General features: G+C 60.7%; 1 long non-coding RNA gene across 1 annotated transcript in view; it reads right to left on the reverse strand.

Annotated features, from left to right (window-relative positions):
* Positions 1 to 12,841, reverse strand: part of LOC147579700 (uncharacterized) — a 156,895-nt gene extending 144,054 nt beyond the window's left edge. The window contains exon 1 of the long non-coding RNA XR_015252032.1: positions 12,689 to 12,841. This is a non-coding gene — a long non-coding RNA (uncharacterized LOC147579700). The remainder of the gene's footprint in view (positions 1 to 12,688) is intronic.
* Positions 12,842 to 23,215: the final 10,374 nt, after the last annotated feature.

Here is a 23,215-nt window from a genome sequence, read left to right on the forward strand (position 1 = left end):
CCCCCAACCCCTGGACAAGATGTGGCCAGCCCAGGAGAGAGAGACGGGGTCAGCCTCAGGTTTTGTCCAGGGCCGAGCTGTGACTACGTGCCGTTGTCTGAGTTGAAGACTGCTCCAAGACGCAGCCCAGCCCTCACTCACTCGTACCTCGCACTGCCCTCAACCCCTCCTCCCTTTGGCTGCTAGGGAGCTTAGCGCCTGCCCCTGGGGGTCCTCAGGGGCCTTCCCACACTGGCCTCCGTGTGTCTCCTCCCTTCCCTGCGTCCTGATTCCCCAAGTCCCAGCCTCCTCCTAAGCAAATTTGCTCTTTGGATGTCCCTCCATAAGCCACCTTAAGGCCATTCCGGAACAGAGATGGGGAAGAACACGGCAAGACCGTCAACAGTGACCCTGGGGTGACAGCCGGCTTTCACCTCAATTCTTAAGGTATTAGTACACAGGAAAGTCTGGAGTCCTGGAGTTTCAGGGCAGACAGTCTGGACGGAGGTTTTGCAGGTGCACAGACTGAACGCAGAAACCTCAGGGGGTGGGTTGAGGGGCTCTGACGGGGCCGAGAATGAGCCTGAAGGACAAGCTTGGTCTGAGGCGACACTCAGGCCTTTGACCCACCTTGGGGCCTGAGCAAGTAACGGATGGACAGATGGACGGATGGACGGATGGACGGATGAGGCCTCAAACCTGCACAGAACCCTGTTGCCCATCTCTCTCTGAGTCCTTCCTGCTTTTCCCACCCCCACCTGCCCGCCTCCACCGTGGCAGGAGGGTCAAGACGCCCCCCTCGACGATCCCAGTGCCTCCGAGTTCCTGCCGTGTAACGCTGGGCAAGTGCGTTCACTTCTGTGACCGCTGAAGCAAATCATCACAGATCTGATGGCTGAAAAAGACAGAGGTTTATCCTATCACAGTTCTGGAGGCCGGAAGTCAAACATCAAAGTGTCCGTGGGGCCGTGCTCTATCCGAAGGCCGTAGAGGAGGACCCTTCCTGCCTCTCCCAACTTCCGGTGCCTCCCAGCATCCTCGGCCTGGGGCTGCGTGCCTCTGTCTTTGCCTCCCTCCGAACGTGGCCGCTTGCCTTATGAGGGACACCTCTATGGGTCCCTTATGAGGACACCTGTGAGAGACCCAATCTACAAAGGGACCGTGGCCAGACCAGATAAAGAAACAGACCTCCGCCCCACGGCCCGCAGCAACCTGCCCGGGAGACCAACCCTTTATCGACAGTAACAGGCCCGGGAAAGCCAGGCTACAGGGAGTGCGGGCAGCCGGAAGGCCACCCCTGGTGACAATCCAGGCAGCTAAACAGTGACTTCTGCGGCCTTCAGTTCCAAGAGGCCAGGACTTGATCAGGAGCTCACAGCTGCCCTAATTTGTGTCCACCTCCAATTTGGAACCGACCAGAGAAAGCCACGTCTGCCCCCTGACAAATCACATAGGACGCCCCACTCCCCGTGAGCTGTCTCCACCTTCCCCACGCCGCAGCTCCGTAGGGACCCGCCTGAGCCCACCCACCCGGCCCAGCCGTCGGGCGCCGTCAGACCTGGCTGTGGTGGCTGACCTCCCCACCCCCCTCATTCCAGAAAGCTCTGGGTAAATAGCCTTTGCTCATGTGGCTGGCCTGCCTTTATTGCCACACTTGCCATTGGATTTGGGGCCCCTGCCCCCCAAAGCTCCAGGATGATCTCATCTCAGGATCCTTAAGTTAATTACGTCTGCAAAGACCCTTTTCCCAAATAAGGTCACGGTCACAGGTCGGGGACACACCTTTCGGGGAGCCACCATTGACCCCGCGACGGCAGGTGACTCTGCAGTGCTTGACCTCCGCTCCCATGGCTGTCAGTAGGGAATGAGAACAAGGCCTGCCCCGACCGGCTGCCGTGACAGCTCTGTGAGCGTGTCCTTGGAAATCCCTCAGAACCCGGTGGGGGACGAAGTGCTCCGTGAGGGCCCGTCATTATTCACAGAGTGGGGAGAGGAGCCCCCAGCAGCGAAGATACAAAAAACAGATTAGGAGGGCACCAGGTTGCTTTTCAGCGGGGGAAATGCTCTAAAATTAGATTGTGGTGAAGGTTGGCACAAATCTGCAAATTTACTAAACACGATTGAATTACACATTAAAGATGGGTGATTGTTATATATATAAATTCAACCTCAATAGGCTGTTAAGAGAACAAAGTGTGCCGGCCGAGACAGGAAAGGCCCTCTGCCCGATCCCAGCTTCTCCAAACTTCCGCAGCCCCCGGGGAAGAGAGGCAGCCGTGGATGCCGGCCAGACGGTGGGCAGGACCCGGCGGACGGACAAACCTTCTGGAACGTCGCTCACGCCGGGACTCGTCGGGAGGGAGGTTGTGAAAATGTGCCCTTCCAAGGGGCTGAGTCACGAGCACAGCGAAAGCGATGTCGTCTGGCTTTTCCACGACTCCTGTCACGCATGTCAGCGACGGAGGGGTTGGACAACCCGGCACTTCTGCGGGATGGGGGCGCCCGGCCTTCCGTGTCAGATGACGCCCAGCGCCCCAGCTCTGGCCAGCCGGCCGGCTCCTCGAGGAGCCAGGCGGCCCGTCATGTGCCTGGGCCCGCACAGCTCACGTGGCTTCTGCCAAACAAGTTTGTCATTTGGACTCCAGTATCTTTTAGATTTAGGGTTCCCCCCAGGACCGCTCGTGGGGGCCCAGCTGCCCCCATCCCAGCTCTGCCACTGAGCTGCTGCATAATCTGGGCCTCATTCTCCCCGAGTAGGAAATGGGGATAATCATTGAAAGCCCATCTGCCCAGAGCACAAGGAGCCCAACTTATCATTTCACGGCCAGTGCCTGCCCCCTTTGCTGGCCTTTCTTACTCAGGGGACGGCCCTCCACCTCCCGGCAGGGGCTTTGCTCACCCAGCAAGCAGCCTGCAGTGCCCCCTCCCCAGAACGAACTGTGGACTCCCTGGCCTCCAGCTGGGATGGGCAATGGGCACGGCCACGCCCCCAAGCCCCCGTGTGCACCCGGTGACCATGCCTCCCACCCTGCCCAGTCTCCCCACTCGCACACATTCCTGTCTGAGGATCAAGCCTTCTCCCCCCCACCCCATCAGCGAGACATGTGCAGGACACAGGGCACTGGCCAGAAGGGATTTGGAGATTCTGGCAACATCCCTGTTTGCTTTTAAAAGTTCACTAAATCTGCAATGGTGCTTCGACTGAGAAGAAGGGTCAGGGATGAAAAACAGGGAATACGGAAAGAACAGTTGAAAGCGGGGAAAATATGAGGCATGTTTTGAGAAGAGTCACTCGTGTGGCCGTGAGCCCCTCTCCACGGTGACCCCAATGCCATCACTCTGCAGCGTCAGGCAGGTAGGGTAAGTCACTGAAGCCTGGGGCCTCAGTTTTCTCATCTGTGCATTGGGACGATAAGCCGCCCCTAAACTTACACATGTACACGTGCGCTCACAGCAGCCAGAAGGTGGAAAAAACCCAGTTGGATGAAGTGTCCAGAAGAGGCAAATCCGTAGACACAGCAAGTAGACGAGTGGTTGGTTGTTAGGGGCTGGGGGGGAGGGGGTGGAGAGGGACTGCCTAATGGGAAGGGAGGCTCGGTCGGTCGTGAGAAAAGTGTTTAGGAACTAGGAACAGGAGGTTCTGTGCGATACGGTGAACATTCCTGGTGCCACCGAACCGCTCCTTTAAAGAGGGTCCGGGGGCGCCTGGGGGGCTCAGTTGGTTGAGCGTCCGACTTGGGCTCGGGTCACGATCTCACAGCTGGTGAGTTCGAGCCCCGCGTCGGGCTCTGTGCTGACAGCTCGGAGCCTGGAGCCTGCTTCCGATTCTGTGTCTCCCTCTGTCTGCCCTTCCCCCTCCCTCAAAAATAAATAAACATTAAAAAATTTTTTAAAAAATGAATAAAAATAAAATCTTCGGGGCGCCCCTCTGGCTCCGTTGGTAGAGCACATGACTCTTGATCTCGGGCTTGTGAGTTTGAGCCTCATGTTGGGTGTAGAAATCACTTAAAAAATAAAATCTCTTAAAAAAGTAAAATCAAAAGCAGATTTCATCCTTGGGAGGTGAAGCCGGCGCTTGGTAAAACCTGGGTGGTTTCTCCAACAAGACGCTGCAGGAAAGCCGCCCCCGGCAGCGACATCTGCAAGCCGGTCATGTGCGTCTGGAAGGAGAACAAGAGGCTTTTGCTAAGAACAGAGACAGTGACGAGCCCCCCAGTGCCGCTGTGAGCATCATCACAAGACAGGCCAAAGATGCTGCCTTCAAGGCGTTTCCACCATCCTGACGACACGGGAACTCGCCCACCAGCCCCGAAGCTCAGATGCTGCGCAACGTGTCGCTAAGAGGTGGCCGCGCTGAAAAACGTGCCCTCTGTTAATTTCACCGACTCAACTAACCAGTCCAGGCGCGACCTCGCTCAGGTTCTTTGTGTCGGGCAAGCATCCCGTTTGCCCGACGCAAAGAACCTGAGCGAGGTCGCGCCTGGCCTGCTTAGGGATGCGGGGGATCTAGGCCCTTCCGTCTGGTCTTTGGGAGGTGGCTTTCGGGCTGTGTTTACGAAGACGTGTCAACACGACGGATCTCGGCGGGAAAAGGACCGGGGCTGGGATTTTCAACAGCGTGAGCTTTTTAAGGGAGCGTAGACGGTACTGAACCCTCAAAAGATGGGCCCCTCATCCTGGCCTTGCTGCCTCGAATCCTTATTGCAGTCTCTGTTGGGAAAGGTGGGCAGGTGACCAGCCGTGTGCACGGCCAGGGTTTACAATCCTCCACTTGTAGAAAAACCCAGAAAGAAATGGGAAGTAGTCTCCAGAGCTGCTCTGCCCTCCAGATGGAAACTGGGGGGGGGGGGGGGGGGTGGTTAGGGGGGCTGCTTCGCAGGGCCCCCCTGGCTTTCTAGCTCAGGGTCGGGTGACTATTTTTATTCAGAAAGAATGTGAGGGAAAGGCCGTGGTACAGGGGACAAAAACGTGGATAAGGTGGACACATTCACTTTTCCTCTGAGCGACAAAGAGCCGCTCACAGCCAGCGGACGTGCAGGCCAGGCTTTCAAGGCTGAGTAATCGTTCAGCAATTTAAGAGGGACCCGCGTCCCCGTCACACACAATTTTTTTTTTTTTTTTTTTTTTTGCGTTTGGTTAGGAGAACTCTGGGGGACAGAAGAGGGAGGTGTGGATGGGGACACGGTTTCAGCCCCCAGGGCCGGGATAAAAAGATCAGGTCTCAGACCCATTAAGGTCCCAAAGTTTTCCTGATCACCTTCTGGCCCATGGGCCTCGGGTGGCGGGCAGAGCAGCGGTCCCACCACGCTGAGGCTGACGACAGTTAGGTTATTTATCCCCACTTCATTCTGCAGAGGCTTTAGGAGGGCTTAGGAGGTGACACCAGAGCGGCCAGATAAATGAGAGGTGGCCAAGAGAGATGAGACGAGGGAAAACAAAGTCGGAGGCGGGTGAGTCTGGGCCTCGGGGTGTCTGCACCCCGCCCCCCAGCCCGTCTCCCAGACGGAACCAAAGATGTACGGGGTTTGCTGCGGCCAGCTTAGTCCACTCCCATCCTCGTCGCTGCAGGGGCGGGGTGGGGCGGTGGCACAGGAGAGGCTCTCGCCACCCGCTGCTGGCGGTACTGCCTCTAGATGTCTTTCTTCCGGCTCGGTGGCCACGTCAACACCGGGGGCGGGCGGCAGGCCCGTGTCTAAATTGTCCCTGAATCCCCAGCGCTTGGGTGTTTGGTTAGTGTTTGATCAACGAATGAGCAGGGGAACATATGAATGAACACAGGTAGCTATGAACCCATTCCCCCCACCGTCGGCAGGCCAAGGGGTGAGCTGGGAAGAAGCCGGCCCGGGGCTCGACTCCTGCCACCCACCCCGGCCCCCCGGTCGGAGAGCCACGGGGGCAATTTCAGCGCACGTTTGTTCACTGAGCACCACAAGCATCTGCGGGTCGCCTTCTGTCAGAGTTTGAGTCCCCCTCTGCCACTCACTGGCGGCGTGGCCTTGCCAGGATGCTAAACTTCTCTGTCTTCATTTCCCCGTCTGTGAAATGGGGATCATACCAGCGCCTTCCTCAGAGGGCTCTGGGGAGGTTTTGGAGTGCACACCCTTGCCCACGTGCCTGCGTGGGTGCCTGGCGTGCAGATCGGGGTTGATTAGCATTGTTACTACTTTTTTAAATTTATTTTTAATGTTTGTCTTTGAGAGAGAGAGAAAGAGCACAAGCGGGGGAGGAGCAGAGAGAGAGAGAGAGAGAGAGAGAGAGACGGGGAGACACAGAATCCGAAGCAGGCTCCGGGCTCTGAGCTGTCAGCACGGAGTCCAACCGGGGCTCGAACTCACGAACCGCGAGATCGTGACCCGAGCCGAAGTCGGACGCTCAACCGACCAAGCCCTCCAGGCGCCTCGGCATTATTACTGTTATGACTCAGAGCTAGCTCCAGGGGTGAGGGGGCAAAGGTGAATGCTGGGCTCTCTCCAGGAGCTCCCAGAGGCAGTCCAAGTTCAAGATGATGCCCCAGCCCTGACCCTGCGTTCCAGGCCTGCGGCCGTCAGTCACGTGTTCACTCCGGGCTTCATCGCCGTCTCCGGTAGGAGCCCTGGATGTGCTCGTTCAAGAGCCCAGCATGGGGTGGGAGGCAGTCACCGACAACGGGATTCCCGCGGCTGCTGCCGCCCTCTGGGGCCCGCGTGTTCTGGTCACCGGGACACCCCCCACCGCCCAGCCCCGGGCCCCGAGCAAGCGTTTTCCCCGGGAAGTGCCCCTTCCACGGGTCACGGCGGCGAGGCCACCGGCAGAGTGGATGCTGAGGAGGTCAGCTGCCCATCAGACCCCATCAGGGACGTCTGCAGTGTGGTGTGTAGGTAGACAGGGCAGCAGGCTGTGAAACCGGAGAGGCTGACAGGGACAGAGGAGCAAGTAGAAGAGACAGGGAGGAGGGTGAGGCAGGGAGCAGCAGAGGGGTGCCTCCCGTGGGGCCCGGCCCCGTGCTCGGCTGGCAGCGTGCGCTGGGTAAACGTTTGTTAAGTGGATCGAAGTGAATCGTATCAACAGTGAGCACAGGGCACACAGCCTGGAAGCTTCCAGGCTTACCGCACCTGCCTCGAGTCTGCATTGTACTTCTGCTCATCTCAGTGGGGTTCCTCACATGCATAAGGGACACCTCTTTACTTTAGCAGCCCCCGCCCTCGTGGACCCCACAAGCTCAACGCCCAGCCCCGTGGTGGGGTTCTCAGGCTGGACGGACAAGGGCACAGAAGGAGCATTGGCCTGAAATTCTAGGGGAGAGAGAGGGAGGTTTTAATTGTGAGGCGAGGTTTCCCAGGGACAACCAGGGGGTGTCCAGGGGGACAGGTGGTTGGAAAGGAAGAGTTGAATGGAAGGTTCCAGAAGGGAAGCATAGGGGCAGGGGCTGATGTGGCCAGGGTATGGCGAGCGGGAGGTTGACTGAGCCAGTGTCCACACCGTCCATTATGAAGGGCAGAGGCAGCAGGTGGGGACAGGTCGGACAGGGGCCAGCGTCTGGCTAGTCAGCTGGGAGAGGATTTGCTCACCCCCACCCCACCCCCCACCGCCCGGAGAAAAGCCACGACCAGAAGTTTCCAAAGGGAGCGGAGTGCTGGAGCCTGTGATGAGAGCCTAAAAAAGGGGCTGGGGGCAGCCCTCTGGAAGAGAGACACGTTTCACTCACCCGTTCACTGACTGCACACTTCCTGAGACCTGTCATGTCCCCGGGGAGCCCCGGAGCACTCAGCAGTGACCACACAGAAAACCGCCCCCCTCCAGCCGGGTGGCTCTTACGTTCTGCTGGCCGAACCAATGGATGGCAAGCGAGATGCATGAGTCAAACAGTTATTAGTGGAAAGTGCCAAGGGAAAGGGACACTTCCAGATAAGGTGACGAGGGAAGTCTTATTTCCAAGTATAGCCACATAGACCACCTAGGGGAAGAGCTCTCAGCAGGAAGCTAGCAAGTGCAAAGGCCCTGGGGCAGGAGTGTGGCTGCAGTGGAGTGAGGGAGGTGGAGAGTAATAGGAGACCAGACCAGGGGGCACAGGGACTTTGGCGGGCTTCATAAGGTCTGGGGGGACCCAGGCGCCTTCGGCATGGTTTGGGTAAAGGGGAGGCTCGTGTGACTTGCGTGTGAATAGACTTCCTCTAGCCGGTGAGATTAGGGGGAGGGACCTGGGTAGAACCAGGTAAGAGTTTCCACAGTCAGCCAGGTGCTACCAGCGCAGGTTGGGCCAGCCCAGCCCAGCCCAGCACCCGCGGAGGCCCAGAGACGTGGCTAGAATGTGGCTGGTCTTGGAAGGCAGGTCCCCCAGGCCCCCGGATGGGGCTGGGTGTGGGATTGAGGTAAAGAGAGGAATCCCAGAGGGCTCCCCGCCTCTGGCCTGAGGGGCCGGAAGAACCCGAGATGGGTCTGGCCGCGCCTGAACAGGGTGGGTCTAGGACCCCCATTAGACACCCCAGTGGAGATACGGAGTGGGCATCTGGGGGCATCCGGATGGTGGGGTCCGGGGGGTGCAGTGGGGAGGCCCCGGCTGCCGACATAAATTCAGGACCCATCAGCTAGTGAGTGGATTTACGGCCACGTGCAGGATGAGATCACCAAGAGCGAGCCCAGACGTCCGTCCCCGCAACCCCCCCGCTCAGCTGGGGCTCCTCGTGCGCGAGACCGTCTCTCGGTTCCCCCGCACCCTTGGCCCAGCCCGGCGCCCGGCAGGGGCTGAGCAGACCCCCGACCCCGGCTGGCGTGACGAATGACTCCCTCCGGAGACAAACGCATCGGGAAGCAGTCGGGTCCGAGCCGGCTGCGGAACGTCCAGACTAGACTTCTTCCCTTGTGTCCTCGTGTCCCCCTCCTTCCGTGGGACCCAGACAGTCTTTGTTAGCTTGACCGACACCGAGGAAGAGATCCGTGGGAGAGGCAAGGGTATAGAGTTCAAGGAATTGATTGCTTCTTACGGCGGAGTTGTCCCAGTTAATGAATTTTAAGCAGATCTATTTTTGAAAGGATGCGTTTGACTCCACCCCGATGGCGACCACAGTCCCCGGGCCCAGGCGACACCGCCTGACACACGGGCTGATGGATGGCCAGGAGACGCGGCCGACTGTTTGCAGTCCCGTGTGCCGGGCGGGATACTAGGAACTCACGGGCTCCTGTCATCTCCGAGCGTGTCCGCACTTGTGATGGGTTGACTTCGGTAAATCTGTTTGGGAGACTGTTATCTCTGGCTTGTGTTTCGGCGCCGGGGAGGACGGGGCTCTGGGAAGGTGATACGCTAGTTTGACTAAGTTTCTCAACTTAGGCTGGCGGCTGCCCGGCGGGTGAGCCCACCCGGGCCGGGTGCCAGTCACAGCCCTGCCGCTTTGTAATTATCACAGCGAGCCCTAATGGGGCACTTAAGAGACGCCGGGCCCCGTGCCCAGCACCTTCTGTGGGAAGGTGGCCTCCCGAAGTCCCCGGGAGATGGGGACCGCGGCTCTGGCGCACGGTGCGCATGGAGCAGCTCGTCTCAGAGGGGGAGTGCTGCCTGCCTCAAGGCACACAGCGAGCAGGAAACAGGGAACCTCACAGGCAGCCTTTACCGGGCACTGGCCCCGTGCCTGGCCCAAGTGCCCAGCACGGCGACCTGGCTCCCAGCCTTGGAAAGAGTGCGTTACGATGATCCCTGACGGAGCCACTGCGTGCGGAGAGTAAGAGCCGCGAGATAACCTGCTGTTCCCACAAGCCCCACGATGAGTACAGGGGGGGAAACTGAGGCACAGGGTGTCAGACGCGCTCCCCCGAAGTCACGCAGCCTACGGAGGGCGGCACGGGCAGCGGCCCGAGCGCTGAGGGTGCGGGGAGCTCGCCCTCTGGCCTCCACCATGTCTGTGACTTCTCTTCCTGAGCTCAAGTCTCCCCGGGGCTCCAGTGCGCCCATCAGTCTGAGCAGCTGCCCCCAAGGGGAGGATCCATGCTTGGCTGTCTGACACGTCCTGGGGCTTCCTGTGTCCATGCTATGGACGGACAGCGGTCCTGGGGAGCGTGGCCGAGAAAGAAGGCCAGGGAGGGAGGGGGGTGGCCCACGGGTGTGGACCACCTAGGGCAGGGGTGGGTCCGGGGGGGGGGGGAGCAGATCCTGGAGGGGGTGAGTTATTCCACGCAGGTTCTCAGGAGTCTCCTTTATGGCTCTTTCCGTCACGTCCTCCTGGTTAATGCCAGGGTCCTGCCGGGCCTGCCTTGGAGGCATATCCTGAATTCGACCTCATCGCTCCCTTCTCTGCTGCTGCCCAACCTGGGCCACCTTCTGCTCTCAACCCTGCTCCCCGCACCCCCCAGGGCCTTCCCCCTTCTGTAGTCTGTTCGGGTCTGTTGCAAGCGTCTGTTCCCTCAGGCCCCACTGCCCACAGGACAAATGCAAATCTCATCCCCCCACCCCGCCCCCGCCCCCGCCCCCGCCCCGGCAGAGGCAAAACATGTCCACGCCCCCCCACCCGCCCCGTTCGTCTCTCTAACCCCGGGTGGTGACCTAAGTTGGGAAAGCCAGCTGCAGCCGGTGGCCCTGGTTACGCTCCCGCCTTCTGTCCATAGCGGCTGTGTGACCTCAGAAGAATTATTTACCTCTCTGTGCCTTCGACTGCCTGTCTGTAAAATAGGGGGAAAGCAGCCCTTCAGGCCGTAAGACGCACCCCCCGGGGCAATCTGCCCCCTCCCAAGAGGAACGGTGTTGGGCAGGTGGACTCTGCAGAGCTGCGGCCTGGGCCCCCCCCCCCCATGCCACCGATGCGTGTCCTGTGCAGTGGGTGTGGCCTGTGGGGTCCGTCCTGGTGGAATGCGTCCCCGCTGTCCCGAGGAGAGGAGGTTAACTGGCCCCGGTCCCCCAACCGCGGCTGCTGCAGGTGAAGCCAACCAGAGACGTTTGGTGGCAGGGTCGCCCTCCCTGCAGAAGGAAAGCTCTAGAACAAGGAATAAAATCCCCATCGCTCAGTTTTTAAGATTCACTGAACCTTTCCACTTGCAGCAAAAACAGCTTACTTTCAAATTAGTCAACTGGTGTGTGAGTCATTTCTTTGCAAGCGTCTGTACAGGGAATACTAATGCGAGGCCCCGCGCAGGCGCTCACGGTTGCGCAGGCACAGGGCAGGGGGTACCCTTAACACCCCCAGGGACGCGGCACCAGCCCCCCTCCCCCCCCCCCCCGCATGCCCCCAGGGCCTCGGGGAAGCAAATGCCGGGGTCTCTCCCTCCCTGCTGGTGCCCACCAGCCCGCTGGCCTTGGCCTTCCCCCCCCCCCCCACCCCTGGCGACAGGGTGATGAATCCCCCCGGGCCCGGGGGACAGGGGCTGAGAGGCTCCTAAGTCATGCCCACACTGACAGCAGGGAGGGAGTGCGGGCCGGAGACCGAAGCTCTGCTTTGTACTGGGAAGCCTGGCGCTGGGGAATGAATCAGAGGCCCTGTGATCGTGATGAGGAGTGGGGAGGAAGGCCTGCTGGGCTCTACCCTCTGCCGGCCCCCGGGCCTGCGGAGGCCCCTCTCGTCCCCACAGCGATACATGCGCTCATCCTCTCGCTGATTTCTTCACAGCCATTTATTCGTCCGTCCTTGACTCACTGCTGCTCTGAGCGGAACCCACTTAGGCCGGGGTGGGGATGGGAGTCACAAGGAGAGAGCTCGCCCCAACGTGGATGCCAAGTTCTACGAGGCAGGTGGTCAGGGGGGGCTTCCCGGAGGAGGGGACGGATGGGCTGAGCCTCAGGAGGGATAGAGGTAGCCAGGCAATGGGGGGAGGGGGGCGGCGAGGGTGGGGAGGTGAAGGCCCGTGAGGACAAGCCGAGGTGCAGCCCGGGGGCGGGGGGTAGGCAAGGCCGGGTGGAGAGGCTGTCGCCTGGAGCTGCTGGGGCCTGGCTGGAGGGGCTGGGCGGAGGGCGGCTCGGTCAGAGTGAGGCTCTACACAGCCCGTCCCAGCTCACGGTGGACTTGACTTGCGACCTGGGAGGTAGAGCACAGTCCAGGAGGGAGACCACGTGGCCTCGCTGGAGCCACGGCTGTGAGGGTGGAGGGGGGCAGAGGGCACACAGGGGGCCCAGGTGACAGTGCCGTGTGATTCCGGGGTGCAGGGCAGCGGGGAGGCTGGGACGTCTATCTCCACGTGTCCTCGGCGCTCCGGGCCGGCAGAGGGACCGACGGAGCCAAGGCTGTGGCTCCCGGGTTGGGGGGGGGGGTTCCCCGGGACTGGCCACCCTGAGGTCACAGGAGGGCCCCTGGGAAACCTCCCTCCCCCCACCGGCGCCTGCCTGAGAGAGACCCACCGTCGACAAGAAGCTGAGGCATGTCTGCAACCGACGGGTCCTGAACGATGCCGCGTCCCAACCTCAGCGCCCGGCTTTGCAACCCGCACACACAGCTGCACAGGCCACCTCCCAGGGCCCCCACCCTGGGTCTCCCTGTGGCGGGCGTGTGTGTGACACGAGTCCCCCCGAGACCACATTCGCAGCCAGCCGGGAGGGCTGCCCTGGGGGACTCAACCCTGAGGTTTCTTCCCCTGAGGACACAGGACCGCCTCTCCCTCTCAGTCCCTCCCTGCGCCTTCCTTGGCGGCCTGTCGGGAGCGGCCCGCACAGAGGTCCTCGTGGCTAATCCGTCTCTTCTAGGATTAAAAAGGTCTTGGGGAGCCTGGCTGGCTCAGTCGCTTGAGCGTCCTGCTTCGGCTCAGGTCGTGATCTCACGGTTCGTGGGTTCGAGCCCCACGTCGGGCTCTGTGCTGACAGCTCAGAGCTTGGATCCTGCTTCGGATTCTGTGTTTCCCTCTCTCTCTGCTCCTCCCCTGCTCATGCTCTGTCTCCCTCTCTCTCAAAAATAAATAAATATTAAAAATTTTTTTTAAATTTTATTTATTTTTGAGAGAGAGAGAGAGAGGGAGACAGAGCACAGCCAGACGCGGGGCTCGAACGCACAAACCGCGAGATCACGACCTGAGCCAGAGTCGGATGCTCAGGCGACTGAGCCGCCCAGGCGCCCCTAAAAGAATTTTGTTTAAATATCTATTTAAAAAAGGTCTCGAGTGTCAGATCCGGGAGGGAGGTCCTGAGAGACAGCACCTACTTGAGCCTCTCTGTGCTCTGGGGCCCCCAGGGTGATGAACAGTCCAAGGCATTCCGGGAAAAGGGAGGACCAGGAAAAGGGGCTGCCCGCTGGGGGCCCGTCAGGCCCAGAAGGAGGCACCCGACCCACCTTCCTGGCAAGGAGGTTGCAGGCCTAGGGAGGGCCCCTGTGGGGGAGGCAGATAGCGTTAGCAGGGGGGGAGGGGGATGGAGACAGCGGGCATCGTCAGCTGGGGGCGGGCCCTGTGCCCCAGAGCAGCCCCCAACTCCCCCCTGCAAGGATGCCGCTACCCTCCAACCCCCCCGGTGCCGGCTGGGGCCAGGGCAGCCGGACAGGGGTCGGAGATGGCACGGGGTGAGCAGGAGGGTTTGTTCCCCTCCAGGCCCTGGGGCGGGGGAGGGGGTGGAAAGCGTGAGTCAAACCCACAAGTCTGAACACATAGTGGGTGCAGCTTTCTTGTTTTTCTCACCTAAAAAGAAGAGCATTCAGCATGAGAGGCAATTTTGACAAGAGGGGGAAGCACGTCGTGACCCCACACCCCATCCAGCCACCTCCACTTTTCTGAGCTCCGCCCGTCCTGTCTGCTGTCTTCCTGCGCAGTCAAAGCACATCGCGTCTGCTTTCTGTGTTTTACCTTGTCGAGTTCCATTAGCCAGCTCTGTTCTCCAGTTTTAAGAAAAGCATGAACACACACACACACACACACACACACACACACACGCCTAATCCCTGAAGTTTTCACTCTGGAGCAGAGCACCTGACATATTTTAACTACAGTGTGACTAACCCAGTAACACTCTCCAGTGGAACATCTCCCGTGGCCGGGTCCACGTGGGTGGCGTTGTCGCCAGGGGCTTGGGCACCGCCCGTCTGATTTTCCCTTCTCTGGGGGACTGCTTGGGCTGGCCAGGAGCTCTGCCTCCCTCTGGCTCCTCGCTGGCTCAGTTGCGTCCCCATCATTATGCTGGTGGGTCGATTCTGGTTTTTCAGACTCTGACGCCCTGTGCGGTGAGCGACTCCAGGCAAACGCCTTTTTGCTTCTCCCGGGTGGTTTTCTTAGGAGCACGCTTCCAGAAGCGGGACAGCTGGACTGGACGGCCTTGGCACTTTGGTACCTCTTTCTTTGCGTTTTCGTGTTCGTTTCCAAAGGGGCCGAGCCATTTTCTTTTCTTTTAATAATTTTTTTAAGTTTGTTTATTTACTATTGAGACACAGAGAGGGAGGAGACCACAAGCTGGGGAGGGACAGAGAGAGACACAGACGCAGAATCCGAAGCAGGCTCCGGGCTCCGGGCTGTCAGCACAGAGCCTGACGTGGGGCTTGAACCCGTGAACTGTGAGATCGTGACCTGAGCCAAAGTCAGACACTTTACTGACTGAGCCACTCAGGCGCCCCAAGATTTTTTTTTTAAGTTTATTTACTTATTTATTTATTTTGAGAGAGAGAGAGAGAGAGAGAGAGAGCATGAGAGGGGAGGGGCCGAGAGAGAGGGGGACAGAGCATACCAAGCAGGCTCCGTGCTGTCAGCACTGAGCCCGACACGGGGCTCGAACTCACAGACCGCGAGATCGTGACCCGAGCCGAAGTCCCAGGCGCCCCCTGGCCGCGTCAAGCCTCCCAGTGCACTTGTGGTGAGGATCCCATCACATCTTCCCTGACCTGGGGGCTGTTGTTACAAGCGCGGACGTTGCTTAGCGCCCTCGGTGGTCAGGTGTCCCACAGTGATGGCAATTCCGAATGGTTCGAGCCAGAACTGACGACTGGAGTGAAGGGCTGTCACAGGCTGTCAGGAGCGCCCAGACCAAAGGCCCATTTCTCCTTACTCCCTGGCAAGAGGTCGGGAGGTGACTCCTCGACACGACGTTCAATTTTAGGAAATTAATTCCGTTCCCCGACCTGCTTGTTCTTTAAAGGCTGGCGTCAGCCGAGCGGGGAGACAGTGGAGGTCTCGGAAAGTGTCTGATGTTACAGGGGCCGAGGGGGCGCACAACCCTGGTGCATCTAATGATTGTCTGTTCTTCTCCGGGCCCAGTCCGGCGGGCAGCTGACAGCTTCGATGGCTTGGTTTTCCAGCTGGAAGGGTGTCGCCGAGACCCCTACCTTCCTCGGTCTCTTCCCAGGCCAGCCCCTTCCCGGGAGCTCTGGGCAGGACGCCAGGAGACCCGGGCTTCACTGGGAGACCTTTCCCTAAGGAGGGGGCTGTGACTGACATGCACAGAGGGAAGGGAGAAGAGAAGCAAAGAAAGAGGGTGTTCGGGCTGCGGGCGCACGCCATCCGGCTGTGTGGACTGGGAAGCACGTTTCTCTTTCGAACCGCGTGGCTTGAATGAACTCTTAACGAGATACAAATCGTGGCTTTCTTCTTCTGGTAAAAACACACACGCGCGCAGCTCGTAAAATTTACCATCTTAACCGCCGTAAAGCACGCGGCCTCAGTGCCACCAAGCACGTTCCCGTCCACCCCCAGACTTTCGTCTCCCCAAACTGAGACTCTGTCCCCGTGAGACGGCAACCCCCATCCCCCAACCCCCTGCCCCTGCCCCCCACCCACTTTCTGTCTCTGCCGACCTGAACACGCTAGGGCCCTCACCGAAGGGGAATCACACGGTATTTGTCAGTCTGTGTCTGGCTCCCTTTACTCGGCATGACGTCCTCAAGGTCCCCCCACGTTGCGGCAGGGGTCAGAATCTCCTTCCTCACGAGGGCTGCGCAGCCCCCGCGGTCCGGCTGGGACCACATCTTGTCTGGCCGCTCCTCCGAAAGGGGCGTAGCTTCCACCTTTTGGCCGTTGTGGATCACGCCGCTGCGGCAGAGCAAATAGCAAATACAGAGCACGTTTTAAACTTTTTTAACATTTGTTTATTTTTGAGACACAGAGCGCGAGCCGGGGAGGGGCAGAGAGAGAGGGAGACACGGAATCCGAAGCCAGGCTCCGGGCCCCGAGCTGTCAGCACGGAGCCTGACGCGGGGCTCGAACCCGTGAACCGTGAGATCGTGACCTGAGCCGAAGCCGGGCGCTTAACTGACCGAGCCACCCAGGCGCCCCCAGAGCACGTTTTAAAAATGCGGATGAGGCTGGGAGCGCTGTTTGCCTCCTTCGCACGCTGACCTCTCTCTTTGAGCCTGAGAGAGGTTTCCAGAAGAAACTCCGAGACCCAGAGGGCAGTGCCGTGCAGAAGGGGAGGAGGTAGGTTTGCGCTCCCACACTCTCCCCCTGGGCCTGCTGTGTCCAGGCCCGGGGCCTAGCTTTGAGGCCAGCTGGAGGAAGACCCTGGCCAGGGCAATGCTCACGGCAAGTCCTAGGGGCCTTCCACGCACTGTAGACCCACACGGGCCCCTCCTCTCCGCAGCCAAGCCCCAGAAGGCCCCAGAACCAAGATTCGGAGGACACAGGCCTCTGGTTCTCCTTTCACCTACGCAGCTCCCCCCCCCCTCCCCCCCCCCACTTACAGATGGGTTCACTGAGGCCAGCGGGCCCTCCTGGAGGCCGGGCTGTCCCCACACCGGCCGGTCTGTGGGCGGGAGGGGAACGATGCCCTCCCAGCCTCTCTGGCGCATGGAGCCGGGGACAGCTGCCAAGAGACTTACGTAATTGATGATTCCTCTGACCTCAGGCACTTTTAATTTGATTGAACACGCACTTAGAGAAGGGCCAGATCCGTGTGCGCCAAGGGGCGGGCCCATAAATCAGGCTTCCAGAGAGGGCTCCCGGCAAGGGAGCCCTGGATCTCCACCTGCAGCTACGAGGTGGCCCCCAAGGGGCCCTGAGCACCTCCTGCAGGTGCGGGAAAATCTTCCCACGCCCCAGGGAGCCTGCGGTCACGCCCCCATTTTGCAGGGGGCACTGGCCTCCCCGCCCCACCACCCCAGCTGGCCTCCCTGGAGCAAATGGAGGTCCAGCGGACGTGGAGCCCCTCGAGGACACCCCCGGCAGGGGGATGGAGGGGTGAGAAGGAGCTGGAGAGACCCCTCCACCCTCGGGCGCTCATCTGAGCGCCAGGGTTACGGGGCCGGCGCATTAACTGCTCCCCACTCCCTCTTCCCAGAGTGCTCGAGCCTCCTGCCCCCCCCCCCCCGGGTCGTGAAATGTGATGATCACCCCTCCTCACCCCTGCCATTGCCCACCCCCAGACAGCTGATCATTCCCTCCAGTTAGAACACCCTTCCTCCGGCTTTGGGCCCCACCTGTTTCTTCTCTTTCTGCCTCTTTGGGAACTTCTCCCAGACTGTTCACTGGCCTGGCTCTTGCCAGGGGAGGGTCTGCCTGGAGGCCTGGCCCTTCTCTTTCTGCCACGCTCCCCCACGACCGCTGTCCTGGGGTCTCAGCCCAGCTGTGTGTCTGTGGCTCTCAGAGCCCCTCTGGGATAAAGATGTGTCATTATCTCTGCACCCGTGATGGAGCGACAGGAAGGGGATCCTGGGGATGCAGGCAGAGCCCTGCACTCAGCAGGAAACACAGGGTGGGTCAGAGGCAGCAGACCTCTCGGCAGAAGGGAGTCGGGGCTGGCGGGGGGGGGGGGGGGGTGGGGCAGGGTGGCCAGGGCGGAGGGCCTCTCTGAGTCTCGTTGGCAGAGGGCAGCCTTTCCCCTGAGGGCCCCAGGGGACGTGGTCGGGTCTGAAGCCTGAGGCAAGATCTCGAGTAGAGGCAGGAAGTGGCCTTTGGCCGAGATCGCCTGTGCCTGGCCTCAGTGCCTTCCGCTTTCCCACAAGGCTCCTGGCCAAGGTTGTTCAGGCCACTGTGCACTTTTTTACGAGGCTGGAGGTTTGTAAAAATTATTAGTTGGTGGAAAGTCGCGGGCTGCGGGCCAGTGCTCCACGGCGGTGGCGGCGGCTTGCCCACAGGACACCCGTGTGGCCCTGGCAGCAGGGGGGGATACGGAAGGGGAGGGGAGCCTCGGGTTCGGGGGCAGTCGGCTCCGGCTTTCCACCGTGGGACCTTCCCCACTGGGACGTGGGCAGGGGCTGCAGCCCCACATCCCCCGAGTCCCCAGGACCACGGGGAGCCTCTAGGTTGCGGAGCAGGCTGGTGGCAATGCAGGAAAAGCCATCACTCCGAAAGGCTCCTTACCCTGAAGGAGCCACCGTGGCTGGTGGGCCCAGGTCCGAATCCCAGGTCTGCCGGTACGTGGCCACGTGGCTTGGACACAGGGTGGGCACTCGCCGGCCCTTCCAGAACGACGTCATTTGTCCACAGTCCTGGAAGGCGAGCACCCCTGTCACCTCCTGCATCAGGTCACTGCCCTCCTTGGCGACAGAAGAATGTGGTTCCCACTCCCTCAAGTGGCGCAGGAGACGTGCCCTCCCGGCAGCTGGCACACATTGACCTCCCCGTGAACGCAAGCTGTCCTTCCTTTCCCACCACAAAGCCTCCTGGAGCTGGCTGGTTCCTCTCCCCGCTTGCCGGGGAGCTCCCTCAGCAGAAAGGAATGTGCAGGCCCCAGCCATCCCTGGAAACGCCCAGAGCTTGCAGAATGAGTTGGACGAGGTCGGCTGTGCAGGACCTTGGCCCCCAGGCCCCTGGGCGCAGCTGATTCCCTGGAACAGCTAGCGGGACGAGGGGCCTGGGTCCCTCCCCTCTGCACTCACCCCTCCACCGATAATCATGACCATCTGAAGGCCGTGGGCTTCACCTTCCCTGGCTTAGCTGAGAGGTTCTCAGGAAGGGAGGGAGGGAGGGAGGGAGGCCCGCCTTTCTGTCTAGTTGGAGGAACTGTGTACTAAGTGGACAGGCAGAAGTTAGGAGCCCTGGTGCTCTTCCCGGCCCTGCCTTGGATGCCCTCTGTAACTTTGAGCAGGGCCTTTCCCCTCTGGGCCTCAGTTTCCCTAAGCTGAATGTGCTTCATTCATTTCTACCACCGGAACGACCAGCCCCATTCTGTACGGGACGCAACACTGTGATGAAAAATCAGAAAAAGCCACCAGTGGCCGGGCGGTTAATTAACAGGAGCATAGCGTTCATGGCTAGGGAGGTGAAAGTCTGCTGCAAACTGCCGCTGGGGTACAGATGCAAAGTTCAGGGAGAAGTTAACAACTGACTCCTATTCAGAAGAAGGCACTGAGGTGCATCTTGCAAGGAACAGGTAAAAGCAGCCCTGAGGCTTGGTCTGGGAGAAAGAGGTCAAGAAGGTCAGGTTACCACCCCCAGAGGCACTGAGGCCCAAGAGCAGTTTCTAGAAAGCCCTTTCCTAGCGATGAGCACACCTCCACGGAGGAACGGGCTCCTGGTAAGGTAGTGAGCTCTCCAGCCCTAGAGGCAAGCAAGTCTCTGTGTGGGATTCTGAGATTCTGTGCATGCCCCTGCAGCCTGGGCTCTCCCCAGGGAGGCTGGAAGGAGTGATTGGGCCTTCAGCCCCGTGGTTCCTGAGGCCTATGCTGTTCCTCTTGGAGAAGGGGCTGTTCGTGCTCCTGGCCGTGGTTGTGCCTGGCGCACCTCACAGATGCTTTGATGGGCTCTTTAGGTGACTCCAGATGCCACATCACTAGTCTCCAGATCCTGGAGACCTTGCGCGTCAGACCTTACCCACAATGCTCCCCCTGCCGTCCCTGAGTCTCTGCTCGCACGAGCCCCATTTGCAAGGCCCTCTCCACTCACCCCTTCCCACGGGGCCGGAGCTCTTCTGCCAACCTCAGATCCACTCCAGGGTCTGTCAGAAAGGCACCTCCCCACAACTCCTGTTTCCGGGCCTGGGCTGTGCCTTTGCCTGGCTGAGGCACGGACCAGCGAAGGACCCCATCCCCCTTTGCAGGTGGGACACCCACGGCCCAGAGGGGCATTGCACCCTACCGGGGACCACGTGGCAAGGCTGGGGCCAAGAGGACCAGAGCCCCCTGGTCTGGGCCCCCAGCCCTGCCCCCCACCCCCGCTCCCCTGGCCCCCATCCCCCCGCCCAGCTGCCGGTGCCTAATCCAGGCTTGTGGGAAATGGATGGGGCGCGGAGGTGGTCGGGGACAAGGAAGGTCCCTGATGCTGCTGGGGACGGCTTCATGCTGCAGATGCGCTTCTAGGCTCCTGCCTCCTCGGATTTGAGGAACTCGCTAAATTGCAATTCTCCGTGGCTTAGGGGAGCTGGCCCCTGGCCAGCGTGTGAATTATCCTCAGCAGCTGCGGGCTGCGGAGAGCCAAGGGGCGGAGGCCTGGCTGGGCAGGGGGCGCAGGGGCCGCTGGACTGGAGACCCTCCACCCTGAGGCCCGGGGACTGCGGGGAGGGATGCTATTTCCCCTGTGCTGACCGGAGGCGCGGGGGCGGAGGGGCCCGCAGACCAGCCCCGGGAAGGTACAGCCAAGGAAGGGTTTCCATCCAGAAAATTAACTTTCCCAGGATTCTGTAGACCGGGGTGGGTGAGAAGCATTGTGCACACAGCCTCTGAGGGGAGCAAGCGCGGCCCCGAGGAGCGTGGGGGCGCGGGGGGCGTTCTCATCCGGAGTCGGGAGATGAAGGAGTGGGGTGCCGGGATTTGAACCCAGCTCCCCGAGGTGAGAGCTGTACCTCCCGTGTCCTGGGCCGGCCGCTCCGAGCTAGTAGACACGCACCGTCTTGATATCGCCTCGTGGGTGTAGTTCTAGGGTGAGGGAGGGCCCCCCACAGACAGCAGGCAGGCCAGCGAGGGGCCTGGAGGTGGGATCCAGCTCCGAGAGGGCAGGCCTGCGCTGTGTTCTCCCGCGGCACCCCAGCACAGGGCTCTGTGCCCCTGCTGGAGGGACTCGGGATCCGCCGCCTCAAAGGCCCACAGACTCAAATTCCAGGCAGTGGCGCCACGGCTCCATCGACCCGGGCCGCCCCCTGGCCTGAGGCAGACAGACCCCTTGCGTGTCCCCTGGCTGCCGGGTGACTCAGGAGAGTTCATCCCCCGAAAAAAGAAGAAGTCGTCACCCTGCCCAGGGGGGCAGCACAGGGGTCCGTGAGAAGGTACATCGGGTGCGCTGGGCGCACAGTGGGCCTGCGGCCCTCAGAGGGGACAGTTTCCCGGCTGGGGGCCCCTCCCCCCGAGGGAAGCAGCAGATGATGTTAGCACAGGAGCTTCGAGCAGAATCCTGCGCTCCAGACAATAAATTTCCACACACGTACACAGAGATCAGCGTCTCCGCTTCCGGCTGCCTCGTCTCCCGGAATAGCTGCCTTTTAATTACACGGAAAGGTCACCAGAAAAAAAAGAGAAAGAAGCGAAAAGCCAGAGTGGCTAGAAATTTCCTCTCCGTGCCTAGAACTCGGCAGCAAAGTAACGGAGAGCCAAGGGGACGGCAGAGGCCGGGGTCTGGCCAGGCAGGGGACACGGGGGCCCGTGCCTCCTACTCCCTACTTGTCAGGTGGGTTGACAGGTCTGGAGTCTCTGAAAGCCTTCCTTCACCCAGAGAGCGCCGCCACTGTGGGCAGGCACGGGGCTTGGCACGGGGGTCCGTGAGCAGAGCAGCCCCCCGCCCCACGGGACTCATACCCTGGGGAGCAGAGAGGCGGTGCACACGAAGGAGTATATGACACGGATTTGGCATCTCACTAGTGGTACGTGTTGCAGGCCTGGAGAAGGAGACCTGTCTCCGTCACAGAAACCAAGGAAGGCTTCCCGAAGGAAGCAGTCCGGAGCATGGAGGTCCAATGGGCGGTAACCGTGGAGAGGTCCTCCTTCGAAGAGCGCGTGGGGCACGACAGGCTAAAAGTGCTCCGGATAAAGCAGAACCCAGGGCTGCTTGTCCTTCTCCTCTGCAGTCCTGCCTTCTGTGGTGGCTGTTCCCCCACCCAGAACGCCTTTCCAGCACGGAAACTTCACAGCCCTTAGGTCTGTCTCTGCCTTTCTCAGCCGTAGAGAACCGCAGCTAGAAGGGAGCTTCCTCCCCTCCCCGGGCCCCCACCTGCCCCCACGGAAGCCCCAGGGACCCTCCGTGTTTTCAGAGAGGCTGCTGGTGGTGGCTGTTCACCTTGGGACCCCGGGAGCCGGGTCCTGGCGGGTCAGCAGGCTCCCAGCGTTGACCCAGAAGCGTTGAAGGAGCACATGGTCGATTCGCTACCTTGGCAGTTGGTGGGGGGCGGTGTCCAAAGATTCTGAGCCAGTGGAACATTCTCCTTTCTTCCCCTCCTGAATCGGACTTACTGGTCAAACTGACAAGATTTCCATGATCGGTTCCGCCCACACCTGGCTGTTTACTTAAGAATACATATTAAAAAAGGCATGTGGGGGGGGCAGAACACACATTAAAAATACGACAAATCATCCCCATCATGTAAAAACAACACCGCGAAGCAAACCCACAGGCACCGCGCGGTGCGAGAAAACCTGCGCAAAGCAGCCACCCTGGGATGGGGGGGGGGGGGATCTGCCTCCCGGTGCAGACTTTCGGGGATTGCCATCTTCTCCCCTTTCCCCCCATTTTCCCGCCTATATTCCACAGGGAGCTGAGACTTTTTACCATCAGAAAAAGAGATAAGATTTTTCGTGAAAGGATGGTTTCGCCAACATTACTAATTGCGGCTCTGACGTGGAAAGCCCCGCCCCCGCGCGGTCCCCCCTGCCCCCAACCCCCTGCCCCACCCCCAACCACCCCCCCAACCACCACCACCACCCCCCCCCCCCCCCGGGAAGGGCAGGCCTCCGGGCGCCCCGTCTCCAGGCAGACGTCGCCGCGCACGGCCGCGCACACGCGGGCAGGGCATCTGGTCTCCTGCTCTGTTCACTTAACGCTAACGACGAGCATCTCCTTTAGCCAAGACTTCATAATTACGGTGGTTAAGGGCTGCGGCATCTTCCTGCCGGCGGCCTGGATCCCCGCTTTACATTCGGCGGGGGGGAGCCGCAGCCCGCGGAGCTATTAGGGGGCAGTGATGGATGGTTCGCTCAGAGCACGGCCGAGCGCGGCTGCACACCCCCGGGGGAGCGTGTCGGCCTTATTAATCCTGTGTCCCTGTCTGGCCCGGGAAACGGCTGCGTCCACGTGCCCCGGGAAACAGCCCAGAGCGGGGGCCCTGCCGCCCCTGAGGGTCCCCCAACCCAGCGGAGGGCATCTGGGAGCCGGTCGAGGGCACCCAGGTGGCTTGTGCCCCTTTTTCATCCTGGCGGCCGAAGTCTTTTCAGCCTCCGTCTCTCCCAAGTCCCAAGCTGGGTCTCCTGTTTTTCCTGGGCAGCGATATGGGGCGTCCTACCTGCACCCCCCACCCGCCGAA

Source organism: Puma concolor, chromosome B3 (genome assembly GCF_028749965.1).
Source record: "Puma concolor isolate L17-30 chromosome B3, mPumCon1.1.hap2, whole genome shotgun sequence".
In the NCBI taxonomy this organism is placed as follows: domain Eukaryota; kingdom Metazoa; phylum Chordata; class Mammalia; order Carnivora; family Felidae; genus Puma; species Puma concolor.